The sequence below is a fragment of the Arachis hypogaea genome, chromosome 20, assembly GCF_003086295.3.
Source record: "Arachis hypogaea cultivar Tifrunner chromosome 20, arahy.Tifrunner.gnm2.J5K5, whole genome shotgun sequence".
In the NCBI taxonomy this organism is placed as follows: domain Eukaryota; kingdom Viridiplantae; phylum Streptophyta; class Magnoliopsida; order Fabales; family Fabaceae; genus Arachis; species Arachis hypogaea.
This window is the reverse complement of record NC_092055.1, coordinates 53,574,891-53,597,808: the sequence shown is the minus strand read 5'-3', so window position 1 is coordinate 53,597,808 and position 22,918 is coordinate 53,574,891. Positions and strand designations below refer to the sequence as shown.

Here is a 22,918-nt window from a genome sequence, read left to right as displayed (position 1 = left end):
GATCTCAGATTGGACCATGTTAGACATTTTCTATGATAGTCTATCTAAGATGTCTAAGATGGAATTGGACCACTTTGCAGATGGATCCCTCTACCTGAAGAAAATGCCTGAAGAGGCACAAGAGCTTATTGACATGGTTGCTAACAACCAGTATATGTACACTTCTGAAAGGAACCCTATGAACAATGGGACTACTTAGAAGAGAGGCGTCCTTGAAGTAGGCACCTTAGACGCCATCTTGGCTCAAAGAAAGGTCATGTCCTAGCACATCAACATGATCACTCAGCACTTAAGCGGGACGTAGTATTTAGAGGCCTACTGCTTAGAGACGGCCTATGAGGTGGACACTGGTGATAATGCCTGGATGACCATGGAGGAGGTTAACTACATGGGAAACCCCTCCAGAAACTCCAACAGCAATCCCTATTTGAATACTTTCAATCAGGGATAGAGGAACCACCCTAAATTTGGGTGGAAAGATCAACAGAAGCCTCAACAAGGTTTTAGTAACAATTAGGGTGGAATGAACCAAAACATGTTCAATAACAAACCATTCGAAACTTCTTAGCAATAATTAGAGACACCCAGACAGAGTCTCTCTGACTTGGCTGCTATAGTTTCCAACCTCTCCAAGACCATTCATAGTTTCATGGCTGAAACTAGGTCTTCCATTCGGAACTTGGAAATACAGGTTGGTTAGCTGAGCAAGAAGATCCCAAAAATCCCTTCCAACACTCTTCCAAGCAATACAGAGGTAGATTCAAAGGAAGAGTGCAAGGCCCTCATTTTGGAGGTTATGACCAAACCCCAGGAAGAGTCTGCTACTGAGAAGCTCAAGGAAATCAGGGCTCATGAGGAGACTGATAATGTCACCTTGAATGCCCCTATGCTGAGAGAGGAACCTGAAGAATACTCTTCTTCTGAAGAGGATGAGGAGTCCAAAGAAGAGCAAATTGCTCGGTACTTGGCCATCCTTAAGAAACTAAAGGCCAACTCCTCTCATACAGAGGCGTTAGAGGAGGAAGATGAGCCGGTGATACTGGCCAAAGAGTGCAGTGCCTTGGTCTAGAAGAAGCTCCCTCAGAAGCTACCGGATCCCGAATGCTTCCTAATTCCATGTACTATAGAGACCATCACCTTTAAGAAGGCACTATGTAACCTTGGCTCAAGCATCAATCTGATGCCTCTGTCTGTAATGAAGAGGCTAGGAATTCTAGAGGTGCAGTGTGCCACAATCTCATTGGAGATGGCAAACAAAACCCTAAAAAGGGCGTATGGTATGGTGGAGGATGTCCTAGTAAAGGTTGAGGACCTTTACATCCCTGTAGAGTTTGTGATTCTAGACACTGAGGAGGACAGAAATGAATCCATCATCTTTGGAAGGCCTTTTCTAGCCACTACTAAGGCCATAATTGATGTGGAAAGAGGAAAGCTAGTCTTGAGACTACATGAGGATTGCATCTTGTTCAAGATCCCCAACCCTCAATCTCCCTCTGACAGAGGTGGTACTATTGTGCAACACATTGTATTTTAGCCTTCCCTTTCAGTGCAGAGCTTTATAGAGCCCATAGACACCAACTCTAAGTTTGGTGTTGGGAAACCATCATCAAGCACTGGGAAGAAAGGTACTAAAAAGAAGGTAGGCAGGTAGGTGGTAGGCAGCCTGAGTTCTGCAACCTTCTCAGCTAAGTGGCACCCACAGAATCTCCACCTACCCCACCTTCTTTTCTCTCCTACTTTCTAAACCTAGAAACACACACCCAAATTTCCCTCTTCCATATACACCTCACCAACCACATCCACATCACCTTTTCCTATTCCCAACACCCATCATAATCTCCATCATTCAATTTCCACCAACCCCACCCACTTCAAATTCAAACTATTCCCACCCATTCTTCCCTCCCTCATAACCGAACCCTATCCCTCGCACCCCTATAAATACCCCTTCATTCATCTCATTATCCTCACACCCCAACACTCTCTTCATCTCACCTTATACACTCCACACCCTACTTTCCCTTTCTCACTCACCACTTGGCCGAAGGCTTCTGTCCCTTTCCTCTCTATATTTCTTCTTCGTTCTACTCCCTTCTTCTCTTTTTATTACTATTTGCTCGAGGACGAGCAAAGTTCTTAAGTTTGGTGTTGCAAAAGATTTGCTTTTTGACTTCTACCACTTCTAAGTATGGCACCAAAGACAAGTGAAGCCTCAAGGAAGAGAAAGGAAAAGGCTCCCACTTCTTCTTCCGAACAATGAGAATCATGGAGATTCCTCACTAGAGCCCACCAAGATCACTTTTATGCTGTGGTGAGGCATAAAAGGGTGTTTCCTGGGTCCCCTCTAAGCTCAAGGAGGATGAGTATCCAGAAATCCTTGAAAAAATCTGGATAAGGGACTGGGAAATTCTAGCCCATCCAATCTCAGTTGTTGGCACACTAATGGTGCAAGAATTCTATGCCAACGCTTGGGTCACAATGGGGCATGACATGAGCGTGAACCCACAACCCAAGAACTACCGCACCATGGTTCGAGAGCAACTCTTGGACTTCAGCCCGAAAAGTGTGAGTTTTGCATTGCAATTGCGTTAATTGTAAGGTGACCTACACTCCTACACAAAAAGGTCAACTCTGATAAGAGGTTGGAGCAAGTGCTCATAGACATCTGTGTGGAGGGAGCCCAACGGAGGCTAGATGCACATGGCAAGCCCTACCATCTAAGTAGGCTTGACCTCAAGCCAGTGGCGAGAGGATGGTTGGAGCTTGTTGATAAACTCCAATTTTGTGGTTTATCTTATGTTAAATTTAGAGGATTTTATCAACTTATCTCACATTTATTCAATGAAATAGCATGGTTTTGTGAATTTATCCTAATTTATGCTTAAGAGTGAAAACATGCTTTTTAGGATTTAAAATTGCTCAATTTAATTCACTTTAATTCCATTCGATGCCTTGATATATTTGTTAAGTGATTTCAGGTTTAAAAGGCAAAGATTGGGTTGAAAAAATGAAGAAAAAGCATGCAAAAATGGAGAATTCATGAAGAAATGAGATTTTGGTAATCTGCCAGTGACGCATGTACGTGGCCCATGCGTGCGCGTGGGAAGGAAATCTGCCAATGACGTGTGTACATGGCCCACGAGTACGCGTGGTAAAGAAAGTTGCCAGTGATGCGTACGCATGACCCATGCGTACGCGTGACAAGCGGCACGTGAATTCATTAAAGGCAATACGCTGGGGCGATTTTTGAGCTCAAGGAGGCCCAAATCCAACTCATTTCTGATGCTTTTGAACCTAAGAATTGGAAGGGAATGGGGGGAGGGGTAGTCATAGTTTAGTTTTCATCATGTTTTAGGTTAGAATTCTAGAGAGAGAAGCTCTCCCTTCTCTCTAGAATTTAGGGTAGTTTAGGTCAAATTTTCTTAGATCCAACTTTTAATTCTTGTTTTTAGTTCAACTCTCTATATATTTTATTGTTCTATTGTCTCAATCTTCTTAGCTTTCCTTGTTAATTTCCTTATTTTGCCATTTTTACTTTCATGAAATCTTGTAGATTTTGATTCTCTTTTAATTCAATTTTATGTTTCCATGTCTTTTTTATGTTTATCTTAGTTGCTATTGTTGATTTCTTGTTTGTATTTGTTATAGTTTTTATTAATTCTTGTATTTTATGATGTTTACCTTTATTTCACTCTAGGTGTTTAATGAAATGTTTTCACTAGTTATAGAGTAGTTTTCTATACTCTTAGCCTAGGCTAAGGGAATTGGGTGACCTTGAGTCATTAGGTCTGATTGAATTGGTGATTTGAGAACCCTTAGTGGTTAATTTCATACCCATTAACACTAGCCTACTACTAAGTGAATTAGTAGCTAGGTTGGGACTTATGGGTTAATGTTGATCAAGCCTGTTTAACTTACTTCAAGCATAGAAGTAGACTTGATGGGTTGGTCCCTCATAATTATCAATATGTGGTTGTTAGACAAGGATGGTGATCTCAATTTCTATGCCTTAGCCAAGAGTTCTTTTTCTTTCCTTTAATAGTTAATTGTCATTTACTTTCTTGTTATTTACTTTTCTTGTCAATCATCAAATCAAAACCCCCTTGTTCCTTCATAGCCAATAATTGATCACTTCGTTGCAATTCCTTGTGAGACGACCCCAGGTTTAAATAGTTCGGTTTTTATTGGGGTTTGTACTTGTGACAAACAAATTAAAAGTTTGATGGAGAGTTATTAGTTGGTTTGGAACTATGCTTACAATGAAGTAATTATTTTCTATAAGAGAAATTCTAGACCGACAATAATTCTAGACATCAAGTTTTTGACGCTGTTGCCGGGGAATTGCAATGGTGTTATATTATTGGTTATAGTGAATACGTGAATATTGTGCATATGTTTAGAACTTTGTTTAGGTTTAGAACTTTGTTGTTTATTTTTGCATGTTTGTTAGTTTTTGTTAGGTTTAGAACTTTGTTGTTTATTTTTGTTAGCTTTTGTTTTTATTTGCCACTATGAATTCTCACACTTCTGGTTATGAGTGTGGTTACAACTATGTTGTAGAGATTGGGAATTACAATGACAACATGCATCAAGGATGGAACAATCGAAGATGGGAGGAGCCTTGATGCACCATTATTTCGTGATACATTTTATGTTGAATTGAGTGGATTTTATCAACTTTTCTCACATTTATTCAATGAAATGGCATGGTTTCATGAGTTTCTCCTAATTTGTGCTTAAGAGTGAAAACATGCTTTTTAGGCCTTTAATTTGCTAGTTTTAATTCACCTTTGATTCCACTAGATGCCTTGATGTGTTTGTTAGTGAATTCAGGTTGAAAAGGCTAGGAATGGTGATGCACCACTATTTCGTGGTATATTTTGTACTTAATTGAGTGGATTTTATCCACTAAACTCACACTTATTCATATAATTCGCATGTTTTACATTTTCCTTCCTAATTTTGTGCTATGATTGAAAACATGCTTTTTTGGCCTTAAATTAATAATTATTATAATTCGTTGCCTTGATATGTGCGTTAAGTGTTTTCAGGCCTTATGGGGGCAGGAATGGCTTAGAGGATGGAAACGAAGCTTGCAAAAATGGAAGGAACACAAGAAATAAAGAAGACAACTAGCGAGGATCGATGCGTGTGCGTACCTGACGCGTACGCATGAATTGGAGTTTGCACGACGATGCGTGTGCGTACCTAATGCATACATGGTGCACGGAATTGTGATTCACACTTTTCACAACTCTGCACAACTAACCAGCAAGTGCACTGGGTCGTCCAAGTAATACCTTACGTGAGTAAGGGTCGATCCCACGGAGATTATCGGCTTGAAGCAAGCTATGGTTATTTTGTAATTCTTAGTCAGGAAATCAATGATAAGAGTGATTATATTTATGAAGAGTAAAAAGCATAAATTAAATAATACTTGTTATGCAGCAATGGAGAATATGTTGGAGTTTTGGAGATGCTTTGTCTTCTGAATCTCTGCTTTCCTACTGTCATCTTCTTCACGCACGCAAGGCTCCTTCCATGGCAAGCTGTATGTTGGTGGATTACCGTTGTCAATGGCTACCATCCGTCCTCTCAGTGAAAAAGGTCCATGTACATGGCTAATCATCTGTCGGTTCTCACTTGTCATGGAATAGGATCCATTGATCCTTTTGCCTCTGTCACTACGCCCAGCACTCGCGAGTTTGAAGCTCGTTACAGTCATCCCTTCCCGGATCCTACTCAGAATACCACAGACAAGGTTTAGACTTTCCAGATCTCAAGAATGCTGCCAATGGATTCTAGCTTATACCACGAAGACTCTAGTCTCACGGATCTGAAAGTTCTATTATCAGGAGAGGCAATCAAACTCATGAGCCAGGAACCCAAGAGATATTCATTCAATCTAAGGTAGAACGGAGGTGGTTGTCAGGCACGCGTTCATAGGTTGAGAATGGTAATGAGTGTCACGGATCATCACATTCATCATATTGAAGTGCGAATGAATATCTTAGATAGAAACAAGCGTGTTTGAATAGAAAACAGAAATAGTTGCATTAATTCATTGAGACACAGCAGAGCTCTTCACCCCCAACAATGGAGTTTAGAAACTCATACCATCTAAGATACAAAGTTCAGATCTAAAAATGTCATGAGATACAAAATAAATCTCTAAAAGTTGTTTAAATACTAAACTAGTAACCTAGGTTTACAGAAAATGAGTAAACTACGATAGATAGTGTAGAAATCCACTTCCGGGACCCACTTGGTGTGTGCTGGGGTTGAGACTTGAGTTTTACACGTGCATAAACTGTTTCTGGAGTTAAACGCCAGGTTGTAGCCTGTTTTGTGCGTTTAACTCCAACTTGTAACCTGTTTCTGGCGTTTAACGCCAGAATGGAACATGGAACTGGCGTTGAATGCCAGGTTACGTCATTTATCTTTGAGCAAAGTATGGACTATTATATATTGCTGGAAAGCCCTGGATGTCTACTTTTGAACACAATTGAGAGAGCGCCATTTGGGTTTTTATAGCTCCAGAAAATCCACTTTGAGTGCAGGGAGGTCAGAATCCAACAGCATCTGTAGTCCTTTTTCAGCCTCAGAATCAGATTTTTGCTCAGGTCCCTCAATTTCAGCTAGAAATGACCTGAAATCATAGAAAAACACACAAACTCATAGTAAAGTCCAGAAATGTGATTTTTATTTAAAAACTAATAAAAATATATTAAAAACTAACTAAATCATACTAAAAACTACATAAAAACAATGCCAAAAAGCGTACAAATTATCCGCTCATCACAACACCAAACTTAAATTGTTGCTTGTCCCCAAGCAACTGAAAATCAAATATGATAAAAAGAAGAGAATATACTATAAATCCCAAAATATCAATGAAACTTAGCTCCAATCAGATGAGCGGGACTAGTAGCTTTTTGCCTCTGAACAATTTTGGCATCTCACTTTATCCTTTGAAGTTCAGAATGATTGGCATCTATAGGAACTCAGAATTCAGATAGTGTTATTGATTCTCCTAGTTCAGTAAGTTGATTCTTGAACACAGCTAATTTATGAGTGTTGGCCGTGGCCCTAAGCACTTTGTTTTCCAGTATTACCACTGGATACATAAATGCCACAGACACATAATTGGGTGAACATTTTCAGATTGTGACTCAGCTTTGCTAAAGTCCCCAATTAGAGGTGTCCAGGGTTCTTAAGCACACTCTGTTTTTGCTTTGGACCTCGACTTTAACTGCTCAGTCTTAAGCTTTTGACTTGAGACCTTCACGCCACAAACACATGGTTAGGGACAGCTTGGTTTAGCCGCTTAGGCCAGGATTTTATTCCTTTGGGCCCTCCTATCCACTGATGCTCAAAGCCTTGGATCCCTTTTACCCTTGCCTTTTGGTTTTAAGGGCTATTGGCTTTTTCTGCTTGCTTTTTTTTCGCAAGCTTTTCTCTATTCACTGGTTTTTCTTGCTTCAAGAATCATTTTTATGATTTTTCAGATCATCAAATAACATTTCTCCTTTTTCATCATTCTTTCAAGAGCCAACAATTTTAACATTCATAAACAACGAATTCAAAAGACATATGCACTGTTTAAGCATTCATTCAGAAAACAAAAAGTATTGTCACCACATCAAAATAATTAAACTAGTTTCAAGGATGAATTCGAAATCATGTACTTCTTGTTCTTTTGTGATTAAAAACATTTTTCATTTAAGAAAGGTGATGGATTCATAGGGCATTCATAACTTTAAGGCATGGACTCTAATCTTTATTCATTATTTAATAGAAATAATATAAAATAGGCATAAAAGCAGACAATCAGTAATAAAAGAGAGGAAATTAAAGACATAAAGACAAATGACTCTAATTCTAATACTCATGTACTCTTAAAAATGGATAAAATTTTATCACAGAGTTAGGACTCAACAACCTTTATTTTGGGAGGTAGATGCCTCTTTGGTCTGTGGGGTGCTTGGCCCTTCCAGAGATAGCTTCTGGCATTTTAGTTCCTTCAGTTCACGCCCTTGCTCTTCTTGTTCCTTAAGCAGTTTGCAGAGCATGTTGTTTTGATTTTGCTGTTCTTCCTTCAGTTGATCCACAGCTTCTTGCAACTTGGTGATGGATACTTCTAGGCTCCCTGATGAGCGGATAATTTATACACTTTTTGGCATTGTTTTTAGTATGTTTTTAGTAGAATCTAGTTACTTTTAGGGATGTTTTCATTAGTTTTTATGTTAAATTCACATTTCTGAAATTTACTAGGAGTTTGTGTGTTTTTCTATAATTTCAGGTATTTTCTGGCTGAAATTGAGGGACTTGAGCAAAAATCAGATTCAGAGGTTGAGGAAGGACTGCTGATGCTGTTGGATTCTGACCTCCCTGTACTCAAAATGGATTTTCTGGAGCTACAGAACTCAAAATGGTGCGCTTCCAATTGCGTTGGAAAGTAGACATCCAGGGCTTTCCAGGAATATATAATAAACCATACTTTGCCCAGGTTTAGACGACGAAAACTGGCATTCAATGCTAGCTCTCTGCCCAATTCTGGCGTCCAGCACCAGAAACAAGTTGCAAAGTGGAGTTGAACGCCCAAAATGGCACAAAAGCTGGCGTTCAACTCCAAGAATGACCTCTCCATGTATAGAGTTTCTACACTCCATAGATTAAGGTGTGGAGCTCTGCTGTTCCTCAAAGATTAATGCAAAGTACTACTGTTTTCGATTCAATTCAACTGATTTCGCTTCTAAGATATTCATTCGCACTTCAACCTGAATGTGATGAACGTGACAATCATCATCATTCCCTATGAACGCGTGCCAGACAACCACTTCCGTTCTACATTAGATTAAATGAGTATCTCTTAGATCTCTTAATCAGAATCTTCGTGGTATAAGCTAGATTGATGGCGGCATTCATGAGAGTCCGGAAAGTCTAAACCTTGTCCGTGGTATTCCGAGTAGGACTCTGGGATTGAATGATTATGACAAACTTCAAACTCGCAAGTGCTGGGCATAGTGACAGACGCAAAAGGATAGTAAATTCTATTCCAGTATGATCGATAACCTCAAAGATGATTAGCCATGCAGTGACAGCGCATCGGACCATTTTCACAGAGAGGAATAGGATGCAACCATCGACAAGGGTGATGCCTCCAGACGATTAGCCGTGCTGTGACAGAGCATTTGGACCATTTTACCAAGAGGATTGAAAGTAGCCATTGGCACCGGTGACATCCTTACAAAAAGCCAGCCATAGAAAGGAGTAAGACTGATTGGATCAAGACAGCAGGAAAGCAGAGGTTCAGAGGAACGAAAGCATCTCTATGCGCTTATCTGAAATTCTCACCAATGATTTACATAAGTATTTCTATCCTTATTTTATTATATTATCCTTTTTCGAGAACTCCATAATTATTTTATATCTGCCTGACTGAGATTTACAAGGTGACCATTTCTTGCTTCATACCAACAATCTCCGTGGGATCGACCCTTACTCACGTAAGGTTTATTACTTGGACGACTCAGTGCACTTGCTGGTTAGTTGTATCGAAGTTGTGACAAATTATGAATTGAGATTAGAGCACCAAGTTTTTGGAGCCATTACTAGAGATCACAATTTCGTGCACCAAGTTTTTGGCGCCGTTGCCGGGGATTGTTCGAGTTTTCGACAAGCTTTTGGTCCGGTAACATCAGTGCCAAATTTTGATCCGGCAACAACACCAAGTTTTTGGCGCCGTTGCCGGGGATTGTTCGAGTTTGGACAACTGACGGTTCATCTTGTTGCTCAGATTAGGTAATTTTCTTTTTGTTTTATTTTCAAAAATTTTTTCAAAAATCTTTCAAAATTTTCTCCTTTGTTTTCAAAAAAATTTTAAAATAAAAATGTTTTCAAAAATATATTTTTTTCAGAATTTTTAAGAATGAATTCTAGTGTTTCGTGAAGCATGTTGAAGCCTGGCTGGCTGTAGGGCATGTTAGGCGTGTCATGTCTGAGTTACATACTAAAGCTTGGCTGGCTATTAAGCCATGCCTGACCCTTTGATTGGAGCTTTAGACTAAAGAGCATAAGATTCCTGGAATTCATATTAAAAATTTTGAAATCCTTATTTTTCTTTTTCAAATAATTTTCGAAAAATCCAAAAAAAAAATTAGAAAATCATAAAAATAAAAAATATTTCATGTTTCTTGTTTGAGTCTTGAGTCAAGTTGAAAGTTTGGTGTCAATTGCATATTCATCTTGCATTTTTCGAAAATTGCATTCATGCATTGCATTCATAGTGTTCTTCATGATCTTCAAGTTGTTCTTGATAAATCTTCTTATTTGATCTTGATGTTTTCTTGTTTTGCATCTTTTCTTGTTTTACATGTGCATTTTTGCATCCATAGAGTCTAAACATCAAAGATTTCTAAGTTTGGTGTCTTGCATGCTTTTTTTGTATATAAAATTTTCAAAAATATGTTCTTGATGTTCATCATGATCTTCATAGTTTTCTTGGTGTTCATCTTGACATTCATAGCATTCTTGCATGCATTCATTGTTTGGATCCAAAATTTTCATGCATTGCATCATTTTCATGTTTTTCTCTCTCATCATTAAAAATTCAAAAAAATAAAAAAAATATCTTCCTCTTTTTCTCTCATAAATTTTCGAAAATTAGATTTGACTTTTTCAAAAATTTTTAAAATCTAGTTGCTTCTTATGAGTCAAATCAAATTTTCAATTTAAAAATCTTATCTTTTTCAAAATCTTTTTCAAAAATCAAATCTTTTTCATTTTTCTTAGTTATTTTCGAAAATTAAAAAAATATTTTTCAAAAATCTTTTCTTAATTTTATCTCATAATTTTCGAAAATAACATCATCAATTAATGTTTTGATTCAAAAATTTCAAGTTTGTTACTTGCTTGTTAAGAAAGATTCAAACTTTGAGTTATAGAATCATATCTTGTGATTTCTTGTGAATCAAGTCATTAATTGTGATTTTAAAAATCAAATCTTTTTCAAAACTAATTTCAATCATATCTTTTCAAAAATATCTTCTTATCTTATCTTTTTCAAAATTTGATTTTAAAATATCTTTTCTAACTTCCTAACTTCTTATCTTTTCAAAATTTGTTTCAACTAACTAACTAACTTTTTGTTTGTTTCTTATATTTTTCAAAATTACCTAACTAACTCTCTCTCTCTAATTTTCGAAAATATCTTCCCTCTTTTTCAAAAATTTCTTTTTAATTAACTAATTATTTTAATTTTTGATTTTTATTTTCGAAAATTACTAACCTTTTTCAAAAACTATTTTCGAAAATCACTAACTCTTTTTCAAAAATTATTTTTGAAATTTTCCCTCTCCCATCTTATTCTATTTATTTATTCATCCACTAACATCTCTTCCTCACCAAAAATCCGAACTCCCTCTCTCTTTCTGAGTTCAGATTTTCTTCTTCTTTTCTTCTACTCACAAGGGACCTCTATACTGTGGTATAAAGGATCCCTATTATTATTATTATTATTATTTCTGTGCCCGCTTCTTTGTCATATGAACAGGAGCAAGGACAAGAATATTCTTGTTGAAGCAGATCCAGAACCTGAAAGGACTCTGAAGAAGAAATTAAGAGAAGCTAAAATACAACAATCCAGAGATAACCTTACAGAAATTTTCGAATAGGAGGAGGAGATGGCAGCCGAAAATAATAATAATGCAAGGACAATGCTCGGTGACTTTACTGCACCTAATTCCAATTTACATGGAAGAAGCATCTCCATTCCTGCCATTGGAGCAAACAATTTTGAGCTGAAACCTCAGCTAGTTTCTCTGATGCAGCAGAACTGCAAGTTTCATGGACTTCCATCTAAAGATCCTTTTCAGTTCTTAACTGAATTCTTGCAGATCTGTGATACTGTTAAGACTAATGGAGTAGATCCTGAAGTCTACAGGCTCATGCTTTTCCCTTTTGTTGTAAGAGACAGAGCTAGAGTGTGGTTGCACTCTCAACCCAGAGATAGCCTGAACTCTTGGGATAAGCTGGTCACGGCTTTCTTAGCCAAGTTCTTTCCTCCTCAAAAGCTGAGCAAGCTTAGAGTGGATGTTCAGACCTTCAGATAGAAGGAAGGTGAATCCCTCTATGAAGCTTGGGAGAGATACAAGCAACTGACCAAAAAGTGTCCTTCTGACACGCTTTCAGAATGGACCATCCTAGATATATTCTATGATGGTTTATCTGAGCTATCAAAGATGTCATTGGATACTTCTGCAGGTGGATCCATTCACCTAAAGAAAACGCCTGCAGAAGCTCAAGAACTCATTGACATGGTTGCTAATAACCAGTTCATGTACACTTCTGAGAGGAATCCTGTGAATAATGGGACGCCTATGAAGAAGGGAGTTCTTGAAATTGATACTCTGAATGCCATATTGGCTCAGAACAAAATATTGACTCAGCAAGTCAATATGATTTCTCAGAGTCTGAATGGAATGCAAGCTGCATCCAACACTACTCAAGAGGCATCTTCTGAAGAAGAAGCTTATGATCCTGAAAACCCTACAATAGCAGAGGTGAATTACTTAGGTGAAACTTATGGAAACACCTATAATCCATCATAGAAAAATCATCGAAATCTCTCATGGAAGGATCAACAAAAGCCTCAACAAGGCTTTAATAATGGTGGAAGATACAGGTTTAACAATAGTAAACCTTCTCCATCATCCACTCAGCAACTGACAGAGAACTCTAAACAAAATACTTCTAATCTAGCAAACTTAGTCTCTGATCTGTCCAAGGCCACTATAAGTTTCATGAATGAAACAAGGTCTTCCATTAGAAATTTGGAAGCACAAGTGGGCCAGCTGAGTAAAAGGATCACTGAAATCCCTCCTAGTACTCTCCCAAGCAATACAGGAGAAAATCCAAAAGGAGAGTGCAAGGCCATTGACATAACCACCATGGCCGAACCTGTAAGGGAAGGAGAGGACGTGAATACCAAGGAGGAAGACCTCCTGGGACGTCCAGTGATCAATAAGGAGTTTCCCTCTGAGGAACCAAAGGAATCTGAGACTCACCTAGAGACCATAGAGATTCCATTGAACCTCCTTATGCCATTCATGAGCTCTAATGAGTATTCCTCTTCTGAAGAGAATGAGGATGTTACTGAAGAGTAAGCTGCCAAGTTCCTTGGTGCAATCATGAAGCTGAATGCCAAATTATTTGGCATTGATACTTGGGAAAATGAACCTTCCTTGTTCACCAATGAACTAAGTGATCTGGATCAACTGACATTGCCTCAGAAGAAACAGGATCCTGGAAAGTTCTTAATACCTTGTACCATAGGCACCATGATCTTTAAGGCTCTGTGTGACCTTGGTTCAGGGATAAACCTCATGCCTCTCTCTGTAATAGAGAAACTGGGAATCTATGGGGTGCAAGCTGCTAAAATCTCATTAGAGATGGCAGACAACTCAAGAAAATAGGCTTATGGACAAGTAGAGGATGTGTTAGTAAAGGTGGAAGGCCTTTACATCCCTGCTGATTTCATAGTCCTAGATAATAGAAAGAAAGAGGATGAATCCATCATCCTAGGAAGACCTTTCCTAGCCACAGCAAGAGCTGTGATTGATGTGGACAGAGGAGAATTGATCCTTCAATTGAATGAGGACAACCTTGTGTTTACAACTCAAGGATCTCTCTCTGCATCCATGGAGAGGAAGCATAAAAAGCTTCTCTCAAAGCAGAGTCAACCAAAGCCCCCACAGTCAAACTCTAAGTTTGGTGTTAGGAGGCCACAACCAAACTCTAAGTTTGGTGTCAAACCCCCATATCCAAACTCTAAGTTTGGTGTTGGGAGGTCTCAGCAAAGCTCTGCACATCTGTGAGGCTCCATGAGAGCCCACTGTCAAGCTATTGACATTAATGAAGCGCTTGTTGGGAGGCAACCCAATGTCTATTTATCTAATTTTCATTGTCTTTCATGTTTTATTAGGTTCATGATCATGTGGAGTCACAAAATAAATATAAAAATTGAAAACGGAATCAAAAACAGCAGAAGAAAAATCACACCCTGGAGGAAGACCTTACTGGCGTTTAAACGCCAGTAAGAAGCATGTTTTGGGCGTTCAACGCCAGAACAGAGCATGGTTCTGGCGTTGAACACCAGAAATGGGCAGCATCTGGGCGTTTGAAAGCCAGAAATGCACCCTGGAGAAGAGCTGGCGCTGAACGCCCAGAACAAGCATGGTTCTGGCGTTCAACGCCAGAAATGGGCAACAAATGGGCGTTCAACACCCAGAACAAGCACCAATCTGGCGCTGAACGCCCAGAGTTGTGTGCAAGGGCATTTTTCATGCCTAATTTGGTGCAAGGTTGTAAATCCTTGAACACCTCAGGATCTGTGGACCCCACAGGATCCCCACCTACCTCCACTCACTTTTTTTCACCCCTCTTTCACACAATCCCATAAACACTCTTCCCCAAAACCCTTCACCAATCACCTCAATCTCTCTTCTCCATCACCTCTTCACCACTCATATCCATCCACTCTTCCCCATAAACCTACCTTATAAACCCCACCTACCTTCAAAATTCAAAATCAATTTCCCATCCAAACCCACCTTAAATGGCCGAACTTACCCCCCTCCCTTCCCTATATATAACCCTCCATTCTTCCTCATTTTCACACAACACAACCCTCTTTTCTCTTCTTGGCCGAAACACACCCCCCTCCTCTCCATATTTTCTTCTTCTTCTTCATCTATTCTTTCCTCTCTTGCTCAAGGGCGAGCAAAATTCTAAGTTTGGTGTGGTAAAAGCATAAGCTTTTTGTTTTTCCATTACCATTGATGGCACCTAAGACCGGAGAATCCTCTAGAAAAGGAAAAGGGAAGACAAAAGCTTCCACCTCCGAGTCATGGGAGATGGAAAGATTCATCTCCAAAGCTCATCAAGACCACTTCTATGATGTTGTGGCCAAGAAGGTGATCCCTGAGGTCCCTTTCAAACTCAAGAGAAATTAGTATCTGGAGATCCGACATGAAATCCAAAGAAGAGGTTGGGAAGTTCTAACAAACTCCATCCAACAAGTCGGCATCCTAATGGTTCAAGAGTTCTATGCCAATGCATGGATCACTAGGAACCATGATCAAAGTAAGAACCCGAATCCAAAGAATTATGTTACAATGGTTCGGGGGAAATACTTAGATTTTAGCCCGGAGAATGTGAGGTTGGCGTTTAACTTGCCTATGATGCAAGGAGATGAACGCCCCTACACTAGAAGGGTTAACTTTAATCAAAGGTTGGACCAAGTCCTCATGGACATATGTATGGAAGGAGCTCAATGGAAGATTGACTCCAAAGGCAAGCCGGTTCAACTGAGAAGACTGGACCTCAAGCCTGTGGCTAGAGGATGGTTGGAGTTCATCCAACGCTCCATCATCCCCACCAGCAACCGATCTGAAGTTACTGTGGATCGGGCCATCATGATCCATAGCATCATGATTGGAGAGGAAGTAGAAGTTCATGAAGTCGTCTCCCTTGAACTCTACAAAATAGCCAAAAAGCCCTCCCCTGGGGCAAGGCTAGCTTTCCTTCATCTTATCTGCCATCTATGTTACTCAGCTGGAGCTTTCATAGAAGGAGACATTCACATTGAGGAAGAGAAGCCCATCACTAAGAAAAAGATGGAGCAAGCAAGAGAGCCCATTCATGGAACTCAAGAGGCGCAGGAAGCTCATCACCATGAGATCCCAGAGATGCCTCAAATGAATTTTCCTCCACAAAACTATTGGGAGCAAATCAACACCTCCCTAGGAGAATTAAGTTCCAACATGGGACAACTAAGGGTGGAACATCAAGAGCACTCCATCATCCTTCATAAAATAAGAGAAGATCAAAAAGCAATGAGGGAGGAGCAACAAAGACAAGGAAGAGACATAGAAGAGCTCAAGGACATCATTGGTTCCTCAAGAAGGAAACATCACCATCACTAAGGTGGACTCATTCCTTGTTCTTACATTCCCTGTTTTTCGTTTTCTCTATGTTAAGTGCTTATCTATGTTTGTGTCTTATTACATGATCATTAGTAGTAGTAACTATGTCTTAAAGTTATGAATGTCCTATGAATCCATCACCTCTCTTAAATGAAAAATGTTTTAATTCAAAAGAACAAGAAGTACATGAGTTTCGAATTTATCCTTGAACTTAGTTTAATTATATTGATGTGGTGACAATGCTTCTTGTTTTCTGAGTGAATGCTTGAATAGTGCATATGTCTTTTGAAGTTGTTGTTTAAGAATGTTAAATATGTTGGCTCTTGAAAGAATGATGACAAGGAGACATGTTATTTGATAATCTGAAAAATCATAAAAATGATTCTTGAAGTAAGAAAAAGCAAAAAAGAACAAAGCTTGCAGAAAAAAAAAAGAAAAAAAAATAGCAAAAAAAAAAATAGAAAGAAAAAAGAAAAAGCAAGCAGAAAAAGCCAAAAGCTCTTAAAACCAAGAGGCAAGAGCAAAAAGCCAATAACCCTTAAAACCAAAAGGCAAGGGTAATAAAAAGGATCCCAAGGCTTTGAGCATCAGTGGATAGGAGGGCCTAAAGGAATAAAATTCTGGCCTAAGCGGGTAAACCAAGCTGTCTCTAACCATGTGCTTGTGGCGTGAAGGTGTCAAGTGAAAACTTGAGACTGAGCGGTTAAAGTCAAGGTCCAAAGCAAAAAAAGAGTGTGCTTAAGAACCCTGGACACCTCTAATTGGGGACTTTAGCAAAGCTGAGTCACAATCTGAAAAGGTTCACCCAATTATATGTCTGTGGCATTTATGTATCCGGTGGTAATACTGGAAAACAAAGTGCTTAGGGCCACGGCCAAGACTCATAAAATAGCTGTGTTCAAGAATCATCATACTGAACTAGGACAATCAATAACACTATTTGAACTCTGAATTCCTATAGATGCCAATCATTCTGAACCTCAATGGATAAAGTGAGATGCCAAAACTATTCAAGAGGCAAAAAGCTACAAGTCCCGCTCATCTGATTGAAGCTATGTTTCATTGATAGTTTGGAATTTATAATATATTCTCTTCTTTTTATCCTATTTGATTTTTAGTTGCTTGGGGACAAGCAACAATTTATGTTTGGTGTTGTGATGAGCGGATAATTTATACGCTTTTTGGCATTATTTTTAGTATGTTTTTAGTAGAATCTAGTTACTTTTAGGGATGTTTTCATTAGTTTTTATGTTAAATTCACATTTCTGGACTTTACTATGAGTTTGTGTGTTTTTCTATAATTTCAGGTATTTTTTGGCTGAAATTGAGGGACTTGAGCAAAAATCAGATTCAGAGGTTGAAGAAGGACTGCTGATGCTGTTGGATTCTGACCTCCCTGCACGCAAAATGGATTTTCTGGAGCTACAAAACTCAAAATGGTGCGGTTCCAATTGCGTTGAAAAGTAGACATCCAGGGATTTCCAGCAATATATAATTGTCTATACTTTGCCTAAGTTTAGATGATGCAAACTGGCGTTCAACGCCAGCTCTCTGCCCAATTCTGTTGTCCAGCGCCAAAAACAAGTTGCAAAGTGGAGTTCAACGCCCAAAATGGCACAAAAGCTGGCGTTCAACTCCAAGAATGACCTCTCCACGTGTAGACTTCAAGCTCAGCCCAAGCACACACCAAGTGGGCCCCGGAAGTGGATTTATGCATCAATTACTTACTTTTGTAAACCCTAGTAGCTAGTTTATTATAAATAGAACTTTTTACTATTGTATTAGACATATTTTGATCATTTTTAGATCTCTAGACCTCCATGGGAGGCTGGCCACTCGGCCATGCTTACCCTCTATTATGACTTATGTATTTTCATACGGTAGGGTTTCTGCACTCCATAGATTAAGGTGTGGAGCTCTGCTGTTCCTCAAAGATTAATGCAAAGTACTACTGTTTTCTATTCAATTCATCTTATTTCGCTTCTAAGATATTCATTTGCACTTCAACCTGAATGTGATGAACGTGACAATCATCATCATTCCCTATGAACGCGTGCCTGACAACCACTTCCGTTTTACATTAGATTGAATGAGTATCTCTTAGATCACTTAATCAGAATCTTCGAGGTATAAGCTAGATTGATGGCGGCATTCATGTTAGTCTGGAAAGTCTAAACCTTGTCCGTGGTATTCCGAGTAGGACTCTGGGATTGAATGACTGTGACGAACTTCAAACTCGCAAGTGCTGGGCATAGTGACAGACGCAAAAGGATAGTAAATTCTATTCCAGTATGATCGAGAGCCTCAAAGATGATTAGCCATGCAGTGACAGTGCATCGGACCATTTTCACAGAGAGGAATAGGATGCAACCATCGACAAGGGTGATGCCTCCAGACAATTAGCCGTGCTGTGACAGAGCATTTGGACCATTTTCTCGAGAGGATTGAAAGTAGCCATTGGCACCGGTGACATCCTTACAAAAAGCCAGCCATAGAAATGAGTAAGACTGATTGGATGAAGACAGCAGGAAAGCAGAGGTTCAGAGGAACGAAAGCATCTCTATGCGCTTATCTGAAATTCTCACCAATGATTTACATAAGTATTTCTATCCTTATTTTATTATATTATCCTTTTTCGAAAACTCCATAATTATTTTATATCCGCCTAACAGAGATTTACAAGGTGACCATAGCTTGCTTCATACCAACAATCTCCGTGGGATCGACCCTTACTCACGTAAGGTTTATTACTTGGACGACCCAGTGCACTTGCTGGTTAGTTGTATCGAAGTTGTGACAAATTATGAATTGAGATTAGAGCACCAAGTTTTTGGAGCCATTATCAGAGATCACAATTTCGTGCACCACTCCCCCAGTATTCAATTTGAGGGATTTCTGGGAGGAACTCCTGTGCTCTCCTCTTGATGGGGTCGTCCTGCACTTGTTGTCCTTCCATTGACTTTTTGGTGATTGGTTGCTCAACTGAGATATACTCATCTACTCCCATCTTTACCGCAGCATCTTTACATATCAGAGAGATTAAGCTTGGATAAGCCAATCTGGCATCTTTGGAGTTCTTGTTTGCAATTGTGTAAAGCTCACAAGAAATCAGCTGATGAACTTCCACTTCTTTTCCCAACATAATGCAATGAATCATCAATGCTCTTTTGATGGTGACTTCAGAGCGTTTGCTGGTGGGCAGTATAGAGTGCCCAATGAAGTCCAGCCAGCCTCTGGCGACTGGTTTGAGATCTCCTCTCTTGAGTTAGTTTGGGACACCCTTTGTGTTGGTTGTCCATTGGGCTCCAGGGAGGCATATGTCCTCTAGAATTTTGTCCAAGCTCTTATTTGGTCTCATCATTCTCCTATTAAAGGAGTCTGGGTCATCTTGCAGTTGAGGCAGCTTGAAGATCTCTCTTATTTTGTCAGGGTGGAGGTGAACAATCTTCCCTCTGACTAGAGTTCGATAGTCATAGAATGCGGTTTCAGCTATTCTCTGCCTGTCTCTCTGCCACAGATTAGAGTAGAATTCCTGAACCATGTTTCTTCCCACCTTTGTCTCAGGATTAGCTAGGATTTCCCAGCTCCTGTTTCGAATTTGCTCTTGGATCTCCGGATATTCGTCTTCTTTCAGATCGAATTTAACTTCCGGGATCACTGACCTTAGACCCATTATTTTGTAGTAATAGTCTGAATGTTCTTTGGTTAAGAACTTCCCTTGATTCCAAAGTGGTTTCGGAATATTCTCTTTCTTGCCTCTTAAGGTGGTTTGTTTTCCCTTAGGAGCCATGATCTTGGTGGGTGTTGGCTTAGTGATCACGGATAAACACACCAAACTTAGAGGTTTGCTTGTCCTCAAACAAAAGAAAGGAAAGGAGAGGGATATAGAGAGAGCCAAGTTCGAATTATGGAGGAGAGGAGGGAGGCCGAACGAGGATTTAAAGGGAAGGGGGTGGGTTTTTTTTTCGAAAATTTTTGAAAAAGATATGATAGAAAATGTGATTTGTAAAAGATAAGTATGATAGGAAAAAAAGATATAATTTAAGATTGAAAAGATATGAAAGATATTTGAAAAAGATAGATTTGTTTTTTAAAAAAGATATTGTGAATATTTGAAAAAGATATTGATGAGTTGAAAAGATTTGAAAAAGAAAGATTTGTTTTGAAAAAGATTTGAAAAGAAGTTGAAGAAGAATTGAGGAAGATTTAATTTTAGGATTAAGATATTTTTAATATTTTTGGGAAAGAGTTTGAAAAATGAAAGTATGGGAACATGTTTATGCAAGAAAGTATGGATGGAAATATGAAAATTTGAAAAAAATCAAGTTGGGAACAAAAACTTCCTCCCCTCCATAATCCTGGCGTTAAACGCCCAACTGCTGCTTGTTTTGGGCGTTTAACGCCCATCTGTAGCCTCTTTTGGGCGTTTAACACCCAGCTGTTGAAATCTTTCATCACTGGGCATTTTTCTGAACGCCCAGGATGCTGTAAGTGTGGCGTTAAACGCCCAGAATGGCTCCTATTCTGGCGTTTAATGCTCAGAAAGGTATCATTACTGGCGTTAAACACCCAGTAGATGCTTCTTTGGGGCGTTTATACTAGTCAGGGGAGCCATCACCAGGGCCGATGATCCAAACCCATACGAGATGTCCTTATGATGATTGATGATGGGCGTGATCCATAGCCGATGCCGGCTAGAAGCAGTAGAAGCTATGGAGATAGAGCCCCCTTCAAGTTTAAGATCTCTATGGAGTTCCATTTCCTGTTAAAGAGACTCCAGATAGAGAGAAGACCAAAGCGAATGAGCTCACCACTTTCTTGCCAGTGAGCTCCTTCTTCCTGTTTTGTACTCTGAATCCTTCTGTAACCCTGTGAACTTATGCAATTGATTCTTTACCTTGAAGATTATTTATATTAAACTTGTTTAATTATTATTTAAATAAATAAAATAAAAAAATAGGCTTTGCTAATGGCTGGGTTGCCTCCCAGCAAGAGCTTCTTTATTGTCTTTAGCTGGACCTTGCTGAGCTTTTAATCTAGCCTCAGCTTTGAGCACTCTTGCTCAACATTGCCTTCAAGTTAATGCTTGATTCTCTGTCCATTAACAATGAACTTCTTATTAGAATCAATGTCTTGAAGCTCCACATAGCCATATGGTGACACACTTGTAATCACATATGGTCCCTTCCATCGGGATTTCAGTTTCCCGGGGAATAGCCTGAGCCTAGAGTTAAACAGCAGAACCTTCTGTCCTGGTTCAAAGACTCTAGATGATAGCTTTCTGTCATGCCACCTTTTTGCTTTCTCTTTGTAAAGCTTGGCATTTTTGAAAGCAGTGAGTCTGAATTCCTCTAGCTCATTCAGCTGGAGCAATCTTTTTTCTCCAGCTAATTTAGCATCAAAGTTTAGGAATCTGGTTGCCCAGTAGGCCTTGTGCTCCAGTTCCACGGACAGATAACATGCCTTACCATACACAAGCTAGTATGGAGAGGTCCCTATAGGAGTCTTGAATGCTGTTCTGTATGCCCACAGAGCCTCATCCAAGCTTCTTGCCCAATCCCTTCTACGGGTAATTACAGTCCGTTCCAGGATTCTTTTTAGTTCTCTATTAGAGACTTCAGCCTGCCAATTTGTCTGTGGATGATATGGAGTTGCTACTTTGTGGCTAATTCCATATCGGAACATAGTAGAGTAGAGCTGTTTATTGAAGAAGTGAGTGCCCCCATCACTGATTAGTACTCTAGGCACACCAAACCTGCTGAAGATATGTTTCTGGAGGAATTTCAGCACTGTCTTAGTATCATTAGTGGGTGTTGCAATTGCCTCTACCCATTTAGATACATAGTCTACTGCCACCAGAATATATGTGTTTGAGTATGATGGTGGGAAAGGCCCCATGAAGTCAATACCCCATACATCAAACAACTCAATCTCCAAGATTCCTTGTTGAGGTATGGCGTAACCATGAGGCAGATTATCAGCCCTCTGGCAACTGTCACAGTTACGTACAAACTCTCGGGAATCTCTATAGAGGGTAGGCCAGTAGAAGCCACATTGGAGGACCTTGGTGGCTGTTCACTCACCTCCGAAATGGCCTCCATATTTTGACCCATGGCAATGCCATAAGATCTTCTGTGCTTCTTCTCTAGGCATACACCTACAGATTATTCCGTCTGCACATCTCTTAAAGAGATAGGGTTCATCCCACAAGTAGTACTTTGCATCAGTAATTAATTTTTTCTTTTGTTGCCTGCTGTACTCCTTGGGTATGAATCTTGCAGCTTTATAGTTTGCAATGTCTGCAAACCATGGTATTTCCTGAATGGCAAACAGTTGCCCATCCGGAAAGTTTTCAGAGATCTCAATAGAGGGAAAGGACGTCCCTTCTACTGGCTCTATCCGGGACAGATGATCAGCCACTTGGTTCTCTGTCCCTTTTCTGTCTTTTATTTCTATATCAAACTATTGCAGAAACAACACCCATCTTATGAGCCTGGGTTTTGAATCCTGCTTTATGAGTAGATATTTAAGAGAAGCATGGTCAGTGTACACAATCACTTTTGATCCTACTAAGTATGATCTAAACTTGTCAATGGCATAAACCATTGCAAGCAATTCTTTTTCTGTGGTTGTGTAATTTTTCTGGGCATCATTTAAAACACGGCTAGCATAATAAATGACATGCGGAAGCTTGTTATGCCTCTGTCCTAGTACTACACCAATGGCATGGTCACTGGCATCACACATTAGTTCAAATGGTAATGTCCAGTCTGGTGCATAAATAACTGGTGTTGTGACCAGCTTAGCTTTCAGAGTTTCAAACGCCTGCAGACACTCTGTGTCAAACACAAATGGTGTGTCAGCAGCTAGCAGATTGCTCAGAGGTTTTGTAATTTTTGAAAAATCCTTTGTAAACCTCCTATAGAATCCTG

The 22,918-nt window shown here is 39.4% G+C and overlaps 1 non-coding gene across 1 annotated transcript; it reads right to left on the bottom strand.

The window, feature by feature from the left end:
* Window positions 1-12,080: 12,080 nt before the first annotated feature.
* Window positions 12,081-12,188, bottom strand: LOC112788352 (small nucleolar RNA R71). Its single transcript, XR_003195719.1, has one exon. It is a non-coding gene; the product is annotated as a small nucleolar RNA R71 (small nucleolar RNA).
* Between the last annotated feature and the right edge of the window lie 10,730 nt (window positions 12,189-22,918).